This window comes from Rhipicephalus sanguineus, chromosome 9, assembly GCF_013339695.2.
Source record: "Rhipicephalus sanguineus isolate Rsan-2018 chromosome 9, BIME_Rsan_1.4, whole genome shotgun sequence".
In the NCBI taxonomy this organism is placed as follows: Eukaryota; Metazoa; Arthropoda; class Arachnida; order Ixodida; family Ixodidae; genus Rhipicephalus; species Rhipicephalus sanguineus.
The window spans coordinates 91,976,139-91,994,672 of record NC_051184.2 but is presented as its reverse complement, the minus strand read 5'-3'; the positions used below and the strand labels follow the sequence as shown (position 1 = coordinate 91,994,672).

Here is an 18,534-nt window from a genome sequence, read left to right as displayed (position 1 = left end):
AGTGTCTATGAGTGTGAGTAGGCGTGAGTATGAACGTGAGTGAGTGCCTATGAGTGTGAGTAGGCGTGAGTGTGAACGTGAGTGAGTGCCTATGAGTGTGAGTAGGCGTGAGTATGAACGTGAGTGAGTGCCCGTAAGTGTGAGTATGAATGTGAGTGCCTATGAGTGTGAGTAGGCGTGAGTATGAACGTGAGTGAGTGCCTATGAGTGTGAGTAGGCGTGAGTATGGACGTGAGTGAGTGCCTATGAGTGTGAGTAGGCGTGAGTATGAACGTGAGTGAGTGCCTATGAGTGTGAGTAGGCGTGAGTATGAACGTGAGTGAGTGTCCGTAAGTGTGAGTATGAATGTGAGTGCCTATGAGTGTGAGTAGGCGTGAGTATGAACGTGAGTGAGTGCCTATGAGTGTGAGTAGGCGTGAGTGTGAACGTGAGTGAGTGCCTATGAGTGTGAGTAGGCGTGAGTATGAACGTGAGTGAGTGTCTATGAGTGTGAGTAGGTGTGAGTATGAACGTGAGTGAGTGCCTATGAGTGTGAGTAGGCGTGAGTATGAACGTGAGTGAGTGCCTATGAGTCTGAGTAGGCGTGAGTATGAACGTGAGTGAGTGCCTATGAGTGTGAATGGGCGTGAGTGTGAACGTGAGTGAGAGCCTATGAGTGTGAGTAGGCGTGAGTATGAACGTGAGTGAATGCTTATGAGTGTGAATGGGCGTGAGTATGAACCTGAGTGAGTGCCTATGAGTGTGAGTGGGCGTGAGTATGAACGCGAGTGAGTGCCTATATGTGTGAATAGGCGTGAGTATGAACGTGAGTGAGTGCCTATGAGTGTGAGCAGGCGTGAGTATGAACGTGAGTGAGTGCCTATGAGTGTGAGTAGGCGTGAGTATGAACGTGAGTGAGTGCGAAGGCTGAAAAAATTGGGGTGAGTGAGTGTGAGTGAGTATTCTCTTACAGTGCCGACCTATGGCTTCAGCCACGCATTCAGGCTTGTAACGAACGTGGTTCATCGCTGTACACGCCATCTCTGGACACCATCATGCAGTTATCTCTCGTTCTTGCTTCCTATTGGTCATCTAAGCTACAGGGTAAACCGCGTTGCACCTGGCAAGGCAAGCTATGCAGTGCAACTAAAGTTAGTAGCAACAATGTAAATAATCACTTCGCAGACATCTGACGCCTTTCATTGTGTAGCACGAGTCTGTAGCTGCGGAAAACGGGTTGCTCGTTCTATGTTCATGCAAAGCGGGTGCATAATCTGAACGAATCGCTGCTTATATTGGAAGAGTAACACACACCAACGATCTTCCCAGCAGTACAGAGCGCTGTAGTGTGCGTGTTTTTGATAGCCCACACTTTCTCTAAACTTTCATTTTGGGACTCCGAATATATGTTTCGCACTGTAAACAACAATGTTTTTTTTTTCTTTCTACATTGTATTATAGTTTCCTAATCGGAAAACACTGTGGTTTACTTACTTATTTTAAATGCTCTCAATGCCAAAAGGCGTTACAGAGAGGAGTGGTTAATACATCATTATAGAATGTTCTGTACAAGCTGTACAAGCCAGCTTGTACAGAATAATACTGTAGGTTGTTAGAAAGATTGGAGTTGTTTTTTATATAAAAATGTAGGAACAGGACTGCGGCGAGAAAATTTCATCATTTTACATTGTTTACAGTTGTTCTTTCGCGATAAACGACACAGTCATCAGCATAAAGTCGGATATTAGATATTTCGGATATTAGATAACTGGTATAGTCGGTCGACTGAGATACATTCTCTCTCCAAAACTTAAAATATTAGTTTATAATTCTCTTTTCTATTCACACATTAACTATTGCCAACTTGTCTGGGGTACAACTACATTTTATAATTTACAAAAAATTTACATTATGCAGAAACGATATCTACGTAATGTTTACAATGCTGAGTATAATGCAACAACCACAGGCTTCTTCCATAAAACCCGTATTATAACAGCCCATAAGCTATACTATTATCGGCTGAGCTCTAGATTTAAATATGAAGTGAGAAATAATATACGTAATTTAGATACCCTAGCACATTTGGAAACAAATGAGCATTGCTATAAAACAAGACACAGAGAGCATTGGAATGTTGTCACACCCCGTTTGAATACTGGCATACAGCTTTTGTCTTATTCTTTACCATCGTTGCTAAACCATTTTCAGTTAATTAATTATGATTTGTTTGGTTGTTCCTTAGCAAAACTTAGATCGATGTTTGTAGAAGAAAGCTAATTTCATCTATCCTGGCGTTGTATTGTATTGTATTTTTTTTTCTTTGCATTTTTTTTTTCAGGCTGTTGTGTATTACTTTTATTCTGCACTGATAATATGTTTTGACTTGTTAAGTGACTGTTTTTCCTTGCTGTTGGCCACACGCCATACATTACGGGCTACGGACCAGTCAAGCCGCCTATAGGCAGCTTTTTTTCCGTTGTCCTCCATCTGTAAAGTACACGGTGGAAATAAAGATTTGATTTGATTTGATTTGATTTGATTTGATTTGATAAATTGTCTGGTAAATCGTTAATGTAGATAAGAAAAAGGAAAAGGCCCAAGTACTGAACCTTGTGGCACCTGCCTCCAGGATCCACTGCAGCTTCCTACACCTCACCTGGTTTCGCAGCACTGCCTCAGAGATCGGCCCACGTCTGACCAAGCTAACCAAGCGACTATGCTGGCTGATGTCACGTTGACGTCACAAATTTTAGCAATCTGTGACGTTATTATGTTGTTTTTTGCGTCACATTGCATTGACGCTGCGGATGCGGATGGTTACTTTTCGTCTTTGATAAAGGCATCTAAGGCGAGATTTTACGGACACACTTCTCAAAATTAAAACGCATGCCAGTGGCGTAGTCAGCGGTGCGATTCAGAGGGGCGAGCGTGAAGTTCGGCGATAAAAGAGGAATCCAATGAGGCGAGAAAAGTTTCTCAGTGAGGGGCTTCTAATAAAGTTTGTGAATGACTGGCTTAGGGGCTTCAGCATCAAATAAATATGATTAAAGGGAGAATGACTCGAAATTTGTGGCTGAGATAACCTGTGTGATCGATTCTCGTGAACATGCGTATATCTAACCAATCTCAACAGCGAATATAGCTTGGAAGGTAATTTATATGAATTTTGAAGTTTGCATCTCTTATACCTATCATGGCTTGAGTGTCAGTTCTAATTAACGCTGTGTCTACTAAAGAAAAGCAGCCTTCAAAATTCCGCTTCTTGCATTGATTCATAGCGAGGGTCTCGTTCTGGCAGATTTTATGCCTAGAGGTAGTATGTAAGGGACAGGGGCGTAGCCAGGGGGGGGGGGGGGTTGGGGGGTTCAAACCCCCCCGAAAATTTTCAGTTTTGCTTGCGTATATATACACGCACACATACAAACGCACGCACGAACATACAAAAAGTATGATTGAACCCCCCCCCCCCCCGAAAAAAATTTCTGGCTACGCCCCTGGTAAGGGATTATTGGTCAGCTGCCAGCTCGTAAAACGATCACATGCTTCAAGACGCCAACAGCTAAAAAAAAATTGAGTGTTTCACACTCGCCAACATGGCTACGAGCGGCGCTATCGCGTTCAGGTTAGTGCGAATATTAAGGAATTTGGTAATGGGGCCGAAATCATCCTTCTAGGGGACATGAATTCCCACATACATGATCTTGACGGATATTCAGACACCAATGGGAAGTTATTACTAGATCTCTGCGAGCAACATAGTCTGGCGATAGTTAACACGGGGCCTAAATGTGACGGCTAGATCACGTGGGAAGCCGAAACAAGCAATCAAGTATTGATTATTGTCTCATGACTGAAGGAATTTGCCACAAACTGAGAGAAATGAGAATAGACAAGGAAGGGATTAAAAGCTTGGGTAGTGATCATAAACAAATAACATTACAAATGGGATACAAAACTGAAAATAAGAGCATGGAATCAAAGTCTGGCAGCTCGTATTTAAATGACAAACAAATAATAAATATAGCCGCAAGAGTCGAAGAAGAAGTAGGCATAACACCAGGCAAGGATTGAGAGTGTTGTGAGCTGTTACATCTAATGACGAAGGAGATAGTTAAAGAGAAGAAACCTGTTTGCTGGGAAGGAAAGAGGAAGCCAAAAAGTTGGTGGAACAAGGAAATCCGGGAAGCGATCGAGAAGCGACGCAAAGCATCACGGGAGCATAGAAAGGCAAAAAAGGAGAAGCGGCCGCAGGACGAAGTCAAGAAAGTATGGGAAATATATTTAGAGAAAAAATCCGTTGTACAGAAATTGGTCGAGGCAAAGATTAAAGGTGAAAGTGAACGCTGGGTGACAGAGATTCACGAAAAAAAAAGGAGGCCGCGCCTTGGATATTTTGGAGCCACATAAAGGCGCTAGGTAGGAAGTCTGTCACAATGCAGCAGCATATTGTAGATGAAGGAGGAAATCAATTGGAAGGGTACGAAGCGCTAGGTTACATCCGAAAGGTAACAGCCGATTCGGTTAAAAAGAGCGTCCAGGGAATTTCCCCGGTGAGTAAAAGTGTGGCGGAGAGAGCAACCGAGGAAGAGCTAGTAATTGAGAATTTCAACTGGAAAAAGGCCGAAGGAAAAATTCTAAAGTGCACTGCCGCGGGTTTAGATGGGGTTCCCATTAGCCTCATTAACAAACTAGGACATAACACTAAACCCAGTTGAAAAAAACTATTGGAACCATTTGGAAATATCAATGGGTCCAAATGGTAATAGTGATTTCCGATTGGGCAAAATGGTATCCAAACAGGACCATTTGGAATATCCAAATGGTTCAAGACGATACGCTCACTTCCAATTGGGCCAAATGGGATCTCTAACTGGACCATTTGGAACAACTGAAATGGCCAAATGGTTCAAGTGACAGCTCACTTGAACCATTTGAAAGCTCACAATTGGAAGCTCACTTCCAATTGGGCCAAATGGAATCCCCAATAGGGCCATTTGGATCAACTGGAACTGCCATATTGAAACACTCGTTTTCAGTTGGGCCAGGCGGTTCCATTGGAAATTTGATCAAGTACTTCGACTTCGTTTACTTGCGAAGTGTTGAAGTAAGCGCTTATTTATATATACAATTGTTAAGCCAAGCACCAATTGGTTGCATTGATTCAAATGTTGTGAAGAAAAGATGCACATTTTACAGCCGTGATGTATACCCCGTATGAATGTATTGCAAAAAATATCGTTGGAACAAAGCGAACTTTTATTCGACGTTTCCCGTAGATCTGCGCACGACCGACACGAAATCTACTAGCCGTTTGGTCGTATATACTCAGCCGTTGTACAACTAGCTAATGTTTAAAGCATAATTATGCTTTAAACATTAGGGAAGTAACCGTTAACGGTTACTTCCCTACGAGAAGAGGGATTTTTTCATCAACATTCGTCATTATCTTTTACGATCGGAGCGCAGTGAACTTCGCACCGCCACGACAAACGCCGCATTACCGGCATTTTTGTTGACAGCAGCAATAGTCGCATCTCAGTAGCAGTAGTCTCGTATCTTTTCTTGATGTTTTTCAATACAAATGCTACATAATAACGTACTTTATAATATGAATATTACATTAAAAAGTAAGCTACATTTTTTTTTATTTACAGGTAAGAGCACAGGCGGCGGTCAAATATTATTATGACCCGTAGTTTTAGTATGTGGCATGTTCCGTAGTGCAGCCTGTTTGCTGGAGGAACCTTGGTGACATTAAGATGGGGCATTTATTTTGGTTACTTCTATCTGTGGAAAGTGTTACAAGTCAACATCAGCATGTTCGAGCGGTTTTTGGTGTTGTATTGGTTGTACCATGCGGTGATCGCTTCGTCGGCGTCGATCGAGGATCACGGATTTCCTCAGCTCTGATATCCTTCCATGTAAGTATTGCACTTACATATTTGGAGTGTAAGCGAACGTTTGTCCTGAGTATTTGTGTGGTGTCATTGTACCTTGCTGCAGTATGCGATGAAGTTCTCGAAGATACACTACATGCAGGTTTATGTGCATCCTTTGTGTAATGCCTATGCCTTATGGAGCACATTTGTCTTTATAGAAAGCGCTAGCGATTATGTGCAAGTGAATTCATTTGACGTCTAGTCTGAGCAGTATTGAATGAAAAATAATCGGTTGCCGTAAGGGTCGCATTTCGCCTCCATTGAAATGCGACCGTTGCGGGCAGGATCGAACTCGTTTCTTTCGGGTCAGCTTGCCGAGCACTGTAAATGAAGGACCGCCGCGACGGCGAACGTTAATAATCGTTACATAGTTTCCCTACAGCATAAACTGTGCGAATGCTTGTCAGACTGGGCTAATTAAAGGCCATTTTAACGTTGTACTGCTAAAAACGAATGGGCTCATGCGACGCATGTTATTTGGTAAAACTGTACGTTTGCTGTACGTTTGACGAGTGATTATTGCCTTAATTTCTTACAGGTGGTGTACAAGAATACGCGCAAGCACACTGCTCATCTAAGGATATCTTCCAATTATAAGAAAACCTGTGGCAAGTGTTCAAATAAATTCTGAGTTTCCCCACCATGCTGTCTTGGTTGTGTGCAGTTGGCTGGACCAGCAGGTCCTGAGCCAATCAAAGTAGGAACCAACTAAGTTAACTACAACTTTTGAGTTAGCAGTCGAGCACCCTAATTACTGCACCACCATGGCATCTCTGTTTTGTAGTTCGGCTGTCATGAGCATGTCCAAAGGCTGACTGGCAAGGGAGATTACCGAAACTGGGCAGATGAGCGCAAACTTGACAATGTGCGTCAACGTACACTCGGTACCGCTCACTAATAAATAGGCTTTATGAACAGTTGGTGTAACCGTATTTAATGATAACCTTTACCTTCAGCCCTGCTATCTCACATAACTACTCCTCACGATGTGTTTGAATGAACATGCATGAGTAAATCATTTCGTGAACTTTCCAATGACAACCTCTCGAGAGTGTCTGTCCTGTCATATCCCCATTTGCTCATGCCATCAAACCTTTACATCATGCCTTTACAACAGCTGTTTTGTGTTCATTCTAGTTCTGCGCTGGATATGTCAGTACAAAATAAGACATCTAATTGGAAATGTGATATCGTACTGCAGCGCAACCTCCTTCATGCATTCTTGAAAAAAAAACTAGGAAAAAGTGTACTGCGTGAGAAAACGTAACATCCAAGATCACTAAAACATCACACAATTAGGCTGGCAAAATATTTGGGTAATGTTGGTATCATACAAAATGAAAACATATTAACGAGGTTCTACTGTACCAGCAAAAGGAAAATCGTGGCTGCCTGGGGAAGTGTAGCAATTTACTTTGACAGCGTTCTGAAGAGAGGGGAAGGAGAAGAGCAGCCAAGAATGTAGCACTAAGACAATGGAGTCATTGTCTGCATAAAAATTTTACAATCTATATCAATCAAGCAACACGTGCACATGTGGCCCGAGAAGCAGCGCCCTGTCCACTATGGTGGCGAGAGGAAAGAGCAGGTTGGTGGAATACCATGAGCATAACTAGCCATATAGAAGGCCAGGGAGCAGTGGCACAAGATAAATTCTGTGCTCCTGTTGTGACATCTCCTTTTCATTACAGCACTAATGCATTTAAATGCAGTTTTATGTCCACACTATATAGAACTGCGGAATTCTGTTCCAGTCATGTTCTATCTTTGTCAATTTCTGAATTCTTGTTGCATATTGCTAACCACTGATATTCATTGCATCTAGTATTCTCTGTGTTGCCATAGCCACCTCTGTATTTTTGCAACCCACTGTTGTAGGGCCCTTTCACCCTGCAGTAGGCTGAAATAAAACAAAAATCACACCATCTCCCGCTAAAGGGGACCATGAGGCGATGCGAAGCAGTGTTTCGGCATGTAGAGCCCGCGTTTCAGAGGGGGAGGGGAGAGAGGAAGTGGAGAGGGGTAGGAGAGGCGAAGTGGAGAGGGTTTGCGCATGCGCAGTAAGGGTGGTCACGCCGCACACCACCGCCACCGGATTGAACTCCGCTATAAGATGCTTCACATCTAAAAGGCAGGTGCTATTGATGCGGTGAATGAATGTGTGAACAGTTCTCTCTACTTACCAATGCCATCAAATCACCTTTTCCTCAAAGTGCTGGATAGTGAAAGCCGACATAGGTGGCCGATGGAAATTCATTGCGTATGTACAGCCTACAACACATGCTGGCAGCACCACACGGTTTCGTCGTCCCAGTCGGCCCCAGCACGTAAATAAACCATAAGACGTGAAGCGGTACTTCCTGCACAAAGACATATTTTTATGATGCAAATGACAACGCTATTTCGGTGATGTCCGTGACACCAGTTACGTGGAAATCACACCAACCCTTGAGCCTGGCTCCTACAGCCATAGGCGTGCGCACGGCCCATTGGGAGGCACGGGGGTCAAAGCCCCCCTACCTCGGTTGGCCGAGTCCAAAAGACATGATTCACACTGAATGAAAAAATGAATGTGATGCGATGAGGTGCTTCCCACAATTCCTTACTTATGTTTCCGACTTTCCGGGAGTAAAGATTTGAAGTAAACACCCAGACAACACACTACATCCCAGGGACTTCCCAAAAAAGTCCAAACGTCCCACATCCCAACAAGGTGGTTTTTAGGATGTCCTTTAGACATGTGCATAGGGATCATTCCTAAAACATCCCTTGTAGGATCTGATTGGGACTTCAAGTTAGCGGTGAAATAAGCTACCGTGTTGAAAATTGGCGATCCTAAACAATCGGAAAAAGCAACTCCGCCGGAGTGCATATGAAACACAATATATCCGCGTTTTTTGTGAAAGTGTTCGTTTTTTTTTTTGTTTCTTTCTAAATGTCGCGCCGTTATGAGGACGAGGGATCGATTGCTGTCTGCGTGAGCAAGTGTTGCACTTGGTAAAGGCGGTACGACGCACGTACTCGCGCCACTGTGCTCACGTACGCCGTGCTTTTCGTGAAAGATCAGAGAACGGCGGCCGCACCGCAAGTGGCACCGCACGAGCGGTAATTATGCCACCATACGGTAATGTTGGTAATGTGGTGGTGTCGTATTTATAAAAACACCGACATATTAACTTTAGAAGAATTGAATGAAATATTCTTATTTTATTGTTTTCTTTCTTAGGTTTAATACGCAATTGTTCTTTAATTGCGCTTACTGCGAGCCAACACCTGCTCAAATAGTGGACGATTTGCTGCGAGCACTGCGCAGACATTGCCATCGCCATCATGGCGCCCGGCGTGTTTGGAGTTCGGATAGATCAAACTCTTCGTTGGCCTCGTTTTTAGGTGTTTGATCCGTGACGTTTCGTCGAAAAATCACAAGCGCGCAAGCCGTAGGTGTTTGCCTGGTTGCAAGATCTTGCCGATTTCAACGTTTTTCCACCTCTTCGGTAAGTACTTGACATGCCTGGATTACTGCAATCAGCACGTTCTTAGCACTTTCTTCTTTGGCTCCCCCCGCGCACAGGTTGGCGTACGCTGAACTGGACCCTCGCAGCAAGAATGGCACGTGGGAGTAAGTTTTATTTGTGACGCGATTTGGTTTATCTTCCGCAGAAACTGTTAAGCTCACAATGCTGATATGTTGTTGTTGTCGGCCACGTGTGTAGATTGACACCGCGATCGTGGAACACATGGCTGATCTGCCTCGAATAACTGCAAGCGGGCGCGTGCGTAGTGCCGTGGAGAACGATCAGAAGTCCTGGACGACAAAGAAAAAACTTCAAAGGTTTGTTGTACATGTTTTCCACGGCAACTGACATAATCGTAAAAAAAAAAATTGGAATGGTCAAATGCATGGGTCAAGTTTAACCATTTGTAGTGGGCTGTGGACATGAATTAAGCATTGCTGCACACAAGACTGGCTTGCCCTCAGTTTATGCCCAGTACCAAATTTTTTGCTCTCATTATGACACCATTTGTAAGAAAAGCCAGAACTTATGTTCAAAACAGCGCATATTCATGCTATTCTTTTATTCAGTTGCATGTGTGAGTCCTGTTGCTGGCCATCAGTTAGCCGGTTATCAGAAGAAAAGGGCACAGCCCAGTTTTGTACTGGTATATACCGTATCGTTTGTGATTATGATCATGATTTTTGTCTTACTGAAACTGAAAAATGTATGTTGGTGTTTCTGCTACATCTCTATGAAGCAGCAGAACCTGTTGCTCAGTCACTTGGTGCATATTAGCAACTGGCACCTTGTCTGGCTTCCCTATACCTCCGCCTTTTTTCAGTGCATGTTGTTTTCATCCTTTACCAGCAGTCAAGTAGTTTCACACAACTGAAATGACCAACTAGCCCACTCTATTTGTCAAGTAGGTTTTACTTCCAAACAAATGTAGCACATTTGTGATATGCACTGTTGCTCAATATTCTTTTTGCATGTGCTAGCTGTGTACACATATTACATGATCTTTTTTCTTTTTTTCAGCTGCTTCTAGTAGTGGTGCCCCTGGTGTGCACCTTTACCCCAAATGTCTGCACCTTTGCCTACCGGTAATGACACAGAACGTGCTCAGCTTCCTGGACATAGGCATGCAGGTTACGAGACGGAAAACGTGCAGCTTAGACTTAATGCTTGTAAATGCGAAAGTTGTAACCGACATAATTAGAGTAAGCTAAAAGGAGAAATTTCTGCTTATGAGCAAGTAATTATGAAGCAGGTTTTACTCCTCTTAAACTAGCAGACATGCAACAACACAGTTGTGCTATGTTTGTTTTGTGCGCCATTTTCATGCATATTTGTGCTTGCAGTGGATATGCATATACATGAAGGATTTGTTTTTGTTTTCCGCAGCTGCCTCTGCGAACCCCGCTCCTGGACAACAGCTGGGAGGCTCTGTGTTTAAACGCGTGCACCTTGGACGTCATGCTCGTAAATACCAATTCCTTTGTCATTCCTGGCATGAATTTCGTTGGTAAAGCAATAAGTAAAATTGTGCATTGTTGTTTACAAGCACTTCAGTATGAACCAGGCTTAAAGGAGAAGGGACCGACAACTGGCCAGAACTTGTGATTAGATCCTGTCAGAAATGAAAATACCGCGCTATATGCCGACATATTCCAGCATCCTTTTCGCGCTGTAAGTAGGATTTATATCTCTAAATTGTGTTTAAAAGTAACAAAAAAAAAGGTATGTTGTGCAACCTATCGCAAGAGCTTTGAAGCTAGATTGCGGAGTTGATCACATTGCTGTACAAAGTCACGTAGTCTGATACCGCCATGTGTGCCATTATTGGTCCTAAAAATATTAGTATGTATATTACTATCCATCCCCGCTCTATTCTGTGCTGCTTATGAGGTAAAAGGAGCTGCATGGTGACAAGAAACGGCGCTGCCTTCGCAGTAGCCAGTGGACCATGTCGAGCCGCAGCGCATGCGCGCGAGTACACGCACACGCAGTAAACCGCCGCACTCGAACACGAACCGCTGTCACGCTCACTGTTTGCAGCATGTCTTGTCACGTGTGTATACGACTTCATATCCGTCGCAGATAGAAAAATTCGAATTACAAATGTTTCACGGCATTTTCCACATCACCATTCCTTGATTATACACTCTGACTGGTAAGCTTTCTGTCGCGCTAAAGAAAATAGGTACCATAAAAGTTGGTTGTCGGTCCCTTTAACCTCAACACACACACAGGACAAAATAGGCATGCTATATCCCCGTTGTGCACCATCTTTGTGCGTTTGTATGTGCAGTATGGACATGTACATTAAGGCTTTGTTTTTGTTCTCAGCTGCCTCTGCGAGCCCTGCTGTTGGACGCCAGCTGGAATGCTCTGCGTTTGAAAGCGTGCACCTCAGATGTCATGCTCATAAATACAGAGTTCTCATGATTCTAGTGTTGACAAAGCAATAAGTAAAAGCAGGCACTTGTGCATCTGGAATGAGGTTTAACCCTGTCTCAGGAGACGTAAGACAATATAGTCATGCTATGTTCCTGTTGTTCACCATTTTCATGTGTGTTGTGTGCAGTACGTATACATACATGCAGGCTTTGTTTTTGTTGTCCTCAGCTGCCTCTGCAAGCCCTTTTGCTGGATGCCGTGGAAGGCCCTCCACTCGAAAGTGTGCACCTTAGACGACACGCTCATCAATACCAAGTTCTTTGTCCTTCTCGGCATGATTGTAGTGCCATATAATAGTGAGGCAATAAATCATTTTTGCTGGTCACTTGATGTTCCATGCATGTTGCTTGGTTTCTGAACACTTGACTTGGTTTTAAGTTATCTAGTTATCTATGTGAAAAAAAGTGGGTTGGTTGGACGAGGAATATGCTTTCCTGGAGAGGCAACTGGCTCTCTCAGGTAGGGGGTGGTCGAGCGCGATGAAGCAAGTTAACATGTCATGGGAGTAGATGTCCCACCCTTTTGAAATAATCCTGCAGTAAAAAGTGGCCACATGTCCCAATAACATCCCACACGCATGCAGTTTTGGGACATCCCAAAAAGGTCTTTTTTTGTATCACTTGGGATGTTTTTCCACCTTGTGTGGGACGTCTTTTGGATGTCCCGAACTCCCAAAAGGGATGTCATTTGGATGTCCCTAGGATGCCTTTGCGTTGTCTGGGCAGCTCTTGGAATGCAACATCGGGGGCCTTCGGCCGCCAGTATCGTCAAAACCTGCGTGGTCATAACCCTGCACTTAAAACAATAAAGGGACAAGCGCGACTGAGTATTGGGCAGATTTTGCGCAACCACTTGGGAGTTTATGGGGCCGGCTTACCGCCCTCCGTGCGCACTCCTATGCCTGTAGCCACAATGCACAATTAGATTGGCACATTACCTCCTCCCCCACCCACCCCCTCTATTTCTCCTTTTTTTCGGGAAAATGGGAAAGCAACCTAATTACTTGTGCAGGTCGGATGGAGTAGGTACGCCATGGTCCTCAAGTTCCCAATACATGGCTTCTAGCACGGCGGGATTTAGACACAGGCTGGGGAAATGTGCGTGCCTTGTCGCGCAATCGTCGGTGCCTCTAGCAAAGACTTGCGCAATCACTCGACAACACACATTTTCCACGGCTCTTGCGCTGCGCACACAAAACCCACAAAGGCACCTGCAAGAAAAACAATAAATGAGTGTGCGGGAACATATCTCTTCCCGCGGCCTAAACAACAGCCCGGTACGAAACGTAACACATATTAATCAACACGAAAGGGAGTTCGACGCGCACGGCCTACATTTTCACACTTATATAAGTGCAGCGCGACGATGTGGCCCACCGCGACACTCCGATAGTTCTAAATATTTGTGGTTTCTCCCGACGGCTGCTGCAGCACTACTGCAGGTCATCGTTCGCGCTACATTCTATCATTCTATGTTGCCGAGCCGCGATTCACAGGAATCTTTCCGTCAAGCACTAGGTCGGCAGTGTCATTCAGCCTCAAATATGACTGCCGTTCAGCCTCAAATATGACTTTGATCGTTATGCCAGTACGCGTATCCATCAAGAGAACGAGAAGGTATCACACTTACCATTGCATACCGTCGACTCCTGCGTCCGGTGACGGCGGCGGTTCGGGGCCGTCGTCTGCCAGTGCCGTCTTACGAGGCGGTGTATCGGAGTATGTATACCCATCTCAGCTGTCATTCATTCCAAACGCGCGCGCAGGTTTGCGTCCATGATTGGCAGTTCGAACTACGGCAGTTCGAGGTGCACACCCACCCAACATTACCAAACCGACTCGCAGTTTTCAAGCATGCGCGATACACGGTGCGATGGGCTCCACTCGACGAGGACCACGCAAACCGACCGGAAGTGGCGCCACAGACCAGACGTCAGAGAGAAAAAAAAACGAAGAAAAAAAAATCCGCCGGCGCTGACGTACTCTTGGGCGGAGCCTCGCACCTCCGCGCTCCCTCCCTCCACGCCCTGCCTAGCTTTCCGCGCGCTGGCGGCGTTGAGTGGAGGGAGAAAGCTGCGGAACGTGATTTCTATAATTTGGTAACACCACTTAGACTTGACGGATTCGAAAATTTTTGCGGCATATGACTCGTGAATACGTCAATAATCAGACTATTCAACTCAGAAAGGTGTTGCAGGGCCCGTTTAAGAAAGCTGCTAAAAGTACGTGCACACTGCCGGAAAGCATGCCATGACGGCGTCCCTCCGCTCGGTAGTGGCGGATCCAGATCAGAGGGGGGGGGTGGCTAGGGCGATCGCCCCTTCCCCCCCCCCCCTAAAGCCTGCGTCAAACCCTCCCTTCCTTCAGTGCCTGTCGTCCACCTCCTTTGTCAGGTTGCTTGGGCTACCACTGCCCAGAATGGGGAAGGAGAATCTTGTCTTCGCCCCTCTCTCCTCATCCCTACCCTAGCCCCCTATCCCCCCCCCCCCCCGGTCAGATAAAGGAACCCCCCAATATGGTGCCCCCAATGTCGACACCTAGATCCGCCCCTGCCGCTCAACAAGCAGCGGCACGCTGCCGCCGCGAGAGTGACGAGGCAAGAGTGGACATGTCGAGGAGCGCACGCCCTCCGGCTCACGGCTTAATTCTCCCCGACAGACGGAGAGAGGTGGCACGGGTGAGAACAATGTACGATTGCTATGACGACACCCTTGTGAGGAGGAAAAGCAGGTGCTGAATGGTGGTGATGGTGGTCTGCTTGCGCGGCAGCCGGCGACAGCGGCGGAAATAGGTCAAGGTATGTACAGTCGCGCTCAATATGACTTGCAATGCGGGAGCACGTGGCTTCACGAGTTCAAAGCCTGCTCATGGCTTCCACTAGCCCTTACTTCCATAACTAAATGCTGTTCTAGCACTGCACTCGGGGATGATTCCAAGTAAGAAAATATCGCTTAGTTGCTGAAATGAAAACAAGTTGAACCCATGCGCAATCTTGGAACTCATGGGGCCACGGGCTCCCGTGTTGCGAGTCATATTGAGCGCTACTGTACGTACACACTGGCGGAAAGCATGCCGCGGCGGCGTCCCGCCCGTCGGAACCTCCACGCGGCAAGCAGCGGCACTTTGTCCACATTGCCGGCGCGAGAGTCACGAGACATGAGTGGCGCGTCGCGGCTCGACACCGCTGTTCGTCAGAGAAGCTCCCCACCCCATTTTACTCTTCAACTCACTCCCACCGGTCAAGTCCCACCCTCGCACCCCTGTGTTCTTTTGCTGAAGAGCACCGCCGCCTCCTGACGCACCCTTTCTTACAAGCCGAACAAGAAAAGAAGCCCTCTTCATATGTCTCCCTCCTTCGAACTCTAAAGAAGGAACCGTATGCGAAACGTAGGGACAATGCTCACTCAAAGTTCTAAAGATCTGCCGCTTATTTTGCGGCTTATTTTCTACGTGCAATGCTTCAGTGAACATTTTCTTGGCCTTGTCGAGTTTTTTCAAGATCTTGCTGTACAAGATCCCGCCGACTAGATCTTTCCTTAGGCATCTCGCATTGCAAATCCGTGTGGATTGAATTAGATAATTCTTTTTTAAACGATAATAACAACGTTATTCTGGGGTGTATTTACTGTTCGCCTTCTTCGAATGTGAGGAATTTCATTTCTCGCCTGGATACCATTTTGCATCAGTTATCATCAGAAGACAAGCGCATTGTTTTAGTTGGAGACATCAACATCAACTTGCTTAACACAGACAATTGTGCATACACAGAATATATTGACTGTTTCAGTGGTACGGTTTTGAGTCTCTTATTTCATCTCCTACTAGATGTCCCATTTCTGGTGTTGCTTCATTGCTTGATCATGCCATCTGTAATTTCTCGCCCTCTCCCTCGGCAGGAGTAATTGACGTGAACATCACTGATCATTATCCCATATTTCTTGCTTTCAACATCGTGAAGCCATTTGATCCACCCACACGTTACTTCCATACTTAACCAGGAATCGTTTTTCAATGCCATTAATAAAACTAACTGGTCAAGTGTTACGTCACTATGCAATGTAGACCAGGCATTCAACAAGATTTCTTCCCTTTTCCTTAAAGCCGCAGAAGAGTGTACTAAAACAGTGAAATGTAAAAAGAGGTACAAATATCCTCAGAACCCATGGTTATCTCACGGACTGCTAAAAAGTATGTGTAAAAAAGATAACCTGTACAGAAAAGTCAAAAGGCAACCATTTAACACTGCTTTAGCTTCACGCTATAAAAAATATTCGAATGTTCTTTCATGTCTCTTGAAAAATGCCAAGCAAAAATATTATGATGACCAAATATCTAGTGAAAAAAAAAACAACTCTAAAAGACAATGGCAACTCTTAATTGATTTCTTAAATCAGTCATCACATAGTTCACCTTTGCAGAAAGTGACATATAACGGCATTACACGTGATAACCCGGAAAGTGTTGCTGATGCTTTTAGTAATTATTTTTTGAAATTTTCAGTCAAAAACATATAGCAGTTCTAGCTGTAATCCACAATGTTCTAATCATTCTTTTCTTCTTTTCCCCGTGAGCCTTGATGACGTGCCTACAGCAATCAAAAGTCTCAAAGAAACCGGCCCTGGTATAGATAAAATCTCAGCACGACACTTAAAACTTGCAGTAGACATTATTTCTGAACCACTTTCTATAATTATAAACCTTGCGTTCAAGCATGGCAGTTTCCCTACTTCTCTAAAGATAGCTAAGATTCTTCCGATTTTTCAAAAGGGTGATAAGCAATCTGCATGCTTTCAACTATCGCCCCATCTGTGTTCTTTCTTCCCCGAGTAAAGTCATCAAAAAACTATTTATAACTCTGCTAAAAAAGCACCTGAATAAATTTAATATATTGAAGCCCTGTCAATTTGGCTTTCGCGCTGGAAGTTCTATAATTTTGCTCTTCTTTCCCTATCAGACTTCATCAAACGCTCCATTGATTCAGGATTTGTAGTTGGGTCAGTTTTTTTGGACTTCACAAAGGCCTTTGATACCATTAATCATCTCATTTTATCCAAAAAACTCGAAGCATACGGTATTACAGGTCCATATCCCTCAAATTTTTAAACAGTTACCTCTCTAACAGAAAGCATACTGTTTACATATTGGGCTCATTTTTCTCTACTAAAACAATAAATCAGGGGGCTCCTGAAGGGTCATTACTGGGTCCGTTACTTTTTTTACTTTGCATTAATGACCTTCCTGATTATACACATGGCTCGCTGCGTTTTATATGCTGACAATACTACCGTTTCCTTTGCGGATAGATGTATTGATACAGTCACTAATAAATTAAATGCTGTATTTCATAGCGTGTCAAAGTGGTGCCAGGAAAATTTCTTAATTCTTAATCCAAATAAATCTAAGTTTATGGTTTTTAGATCAGCTCAACGCAAGTTAACCTCCTCCCCAGCGATCACAGTTGGCTCTCATTTGATTAATGTCAGCGGCAGAGTATCATTTCTTGGCGTTCACCTCGACACTAACCTTAACTTCGCTCTCCATATTGCTCACGTTAGAAAAACGGCAGCATTTGGCATTACTCAAAGCTCGCTCATATTTTTCTCATAAAGCACTCCTTTCTCTTTACTTCGTATTCATTCATTCTCATATCACTTATGGCATCGCATCATGGGGAATACTTACCAGTGTCATCTCTCATCCATACAACATTTACAAAATCGAGCTCTTCGCGCTATTTTTAACTGTTCTCACGACAGTAGCGCCGTTCCCCTTCTTCAATGCAATAACATCTTAACTGTTAGCAACCTAGTTTAATCCAATTATTTCTGCATAAACAAATAAGAAATCAACTTTCTACTAATTTCATTGATCCTAAGATGTTCGTTAATACTAACACAACCAGGTTTGCAGCTAATAACCTTTTACTTCCTAAGGTTCATACTAACTATGGTAAATCATCTTCTCTCTTCTGTACCACCTCCATATGGAATAATTTGCCTGCTTCAATAAAATTTAGTTTAATTTCATTTAAAACTCATTAAAAAAGCATCTGTTAAATAGATCTGTCTTTTTTTGTGTTGCTTTGTACTGCATTTATTATTTGCTTTTTGATTCCATGCCTTTTGTTTTTCATTCTGCTTTGTGTATTGTTTGTTTCTGCGGTTCTAACAGCTGCTTATCCTTGTTTTATTTATTTGTAATCATCATCGAGGGTCCCGTTGGAGTTGTGTAATTTGGGACCCTCGTCTGTATATTTTACTCCCTGTAACATCCTTTTATATCATGATAATAAACTGATTGAAAACACTGAAAGATCATCATCGTCATCACGTTTGATGTTGTTGCTATAGTTTATTATTAGTTGTCATTTTATTTGTCGTTGCATTTCTCCAGCCGAAGCAACGAAATGGCGTATTGTGCATTGTGCCCCCCCCCCCCTTTCTGTAATCTCAAAATTTCACCACCACCCCCCCCGAGACACACCCTGGGTGTGCTAATGGCATCTTCAGTGGGATACATATTACTGTGCTGTGCCTTTGCAAGTGTGATGAGCATAGTAACTTCTTTAACATGCCTCCAATGCCGCAGGTGCAACTAGCTGAAAGGGCGTTGGAATGGCCTCACTCGACAGAACAAAGTGACAACAAACGACTCATG

General features: G+C 44.2%; 1 long non-coding RNA gene across 1 annotated transcript; it reads left to right on the top strand.

Annotated features, from left to right (window-relative positions):
- The first annotated feature begins 9,387 nt into the window (after window positions 1-9,387).
- On the top strand, window positions 9,388-12,252 carry LOC125759758 (uncharacterized). Its single transcript, XR_007417394.1, has 6 exons — window positions 9,388-9,415; window positions 9,493-9,540; window positions 9,635-9,753; window positions 10,457-10,521; window positions 10,823-10,900; window positions 12,047-12,252. It is a non-coding gene; the product is annotated as an uncharacterized LOC125759758 (long non-coding RNA).
- Window positions 12,253-18,534: the final 6,282 nt, after the last annotated feature.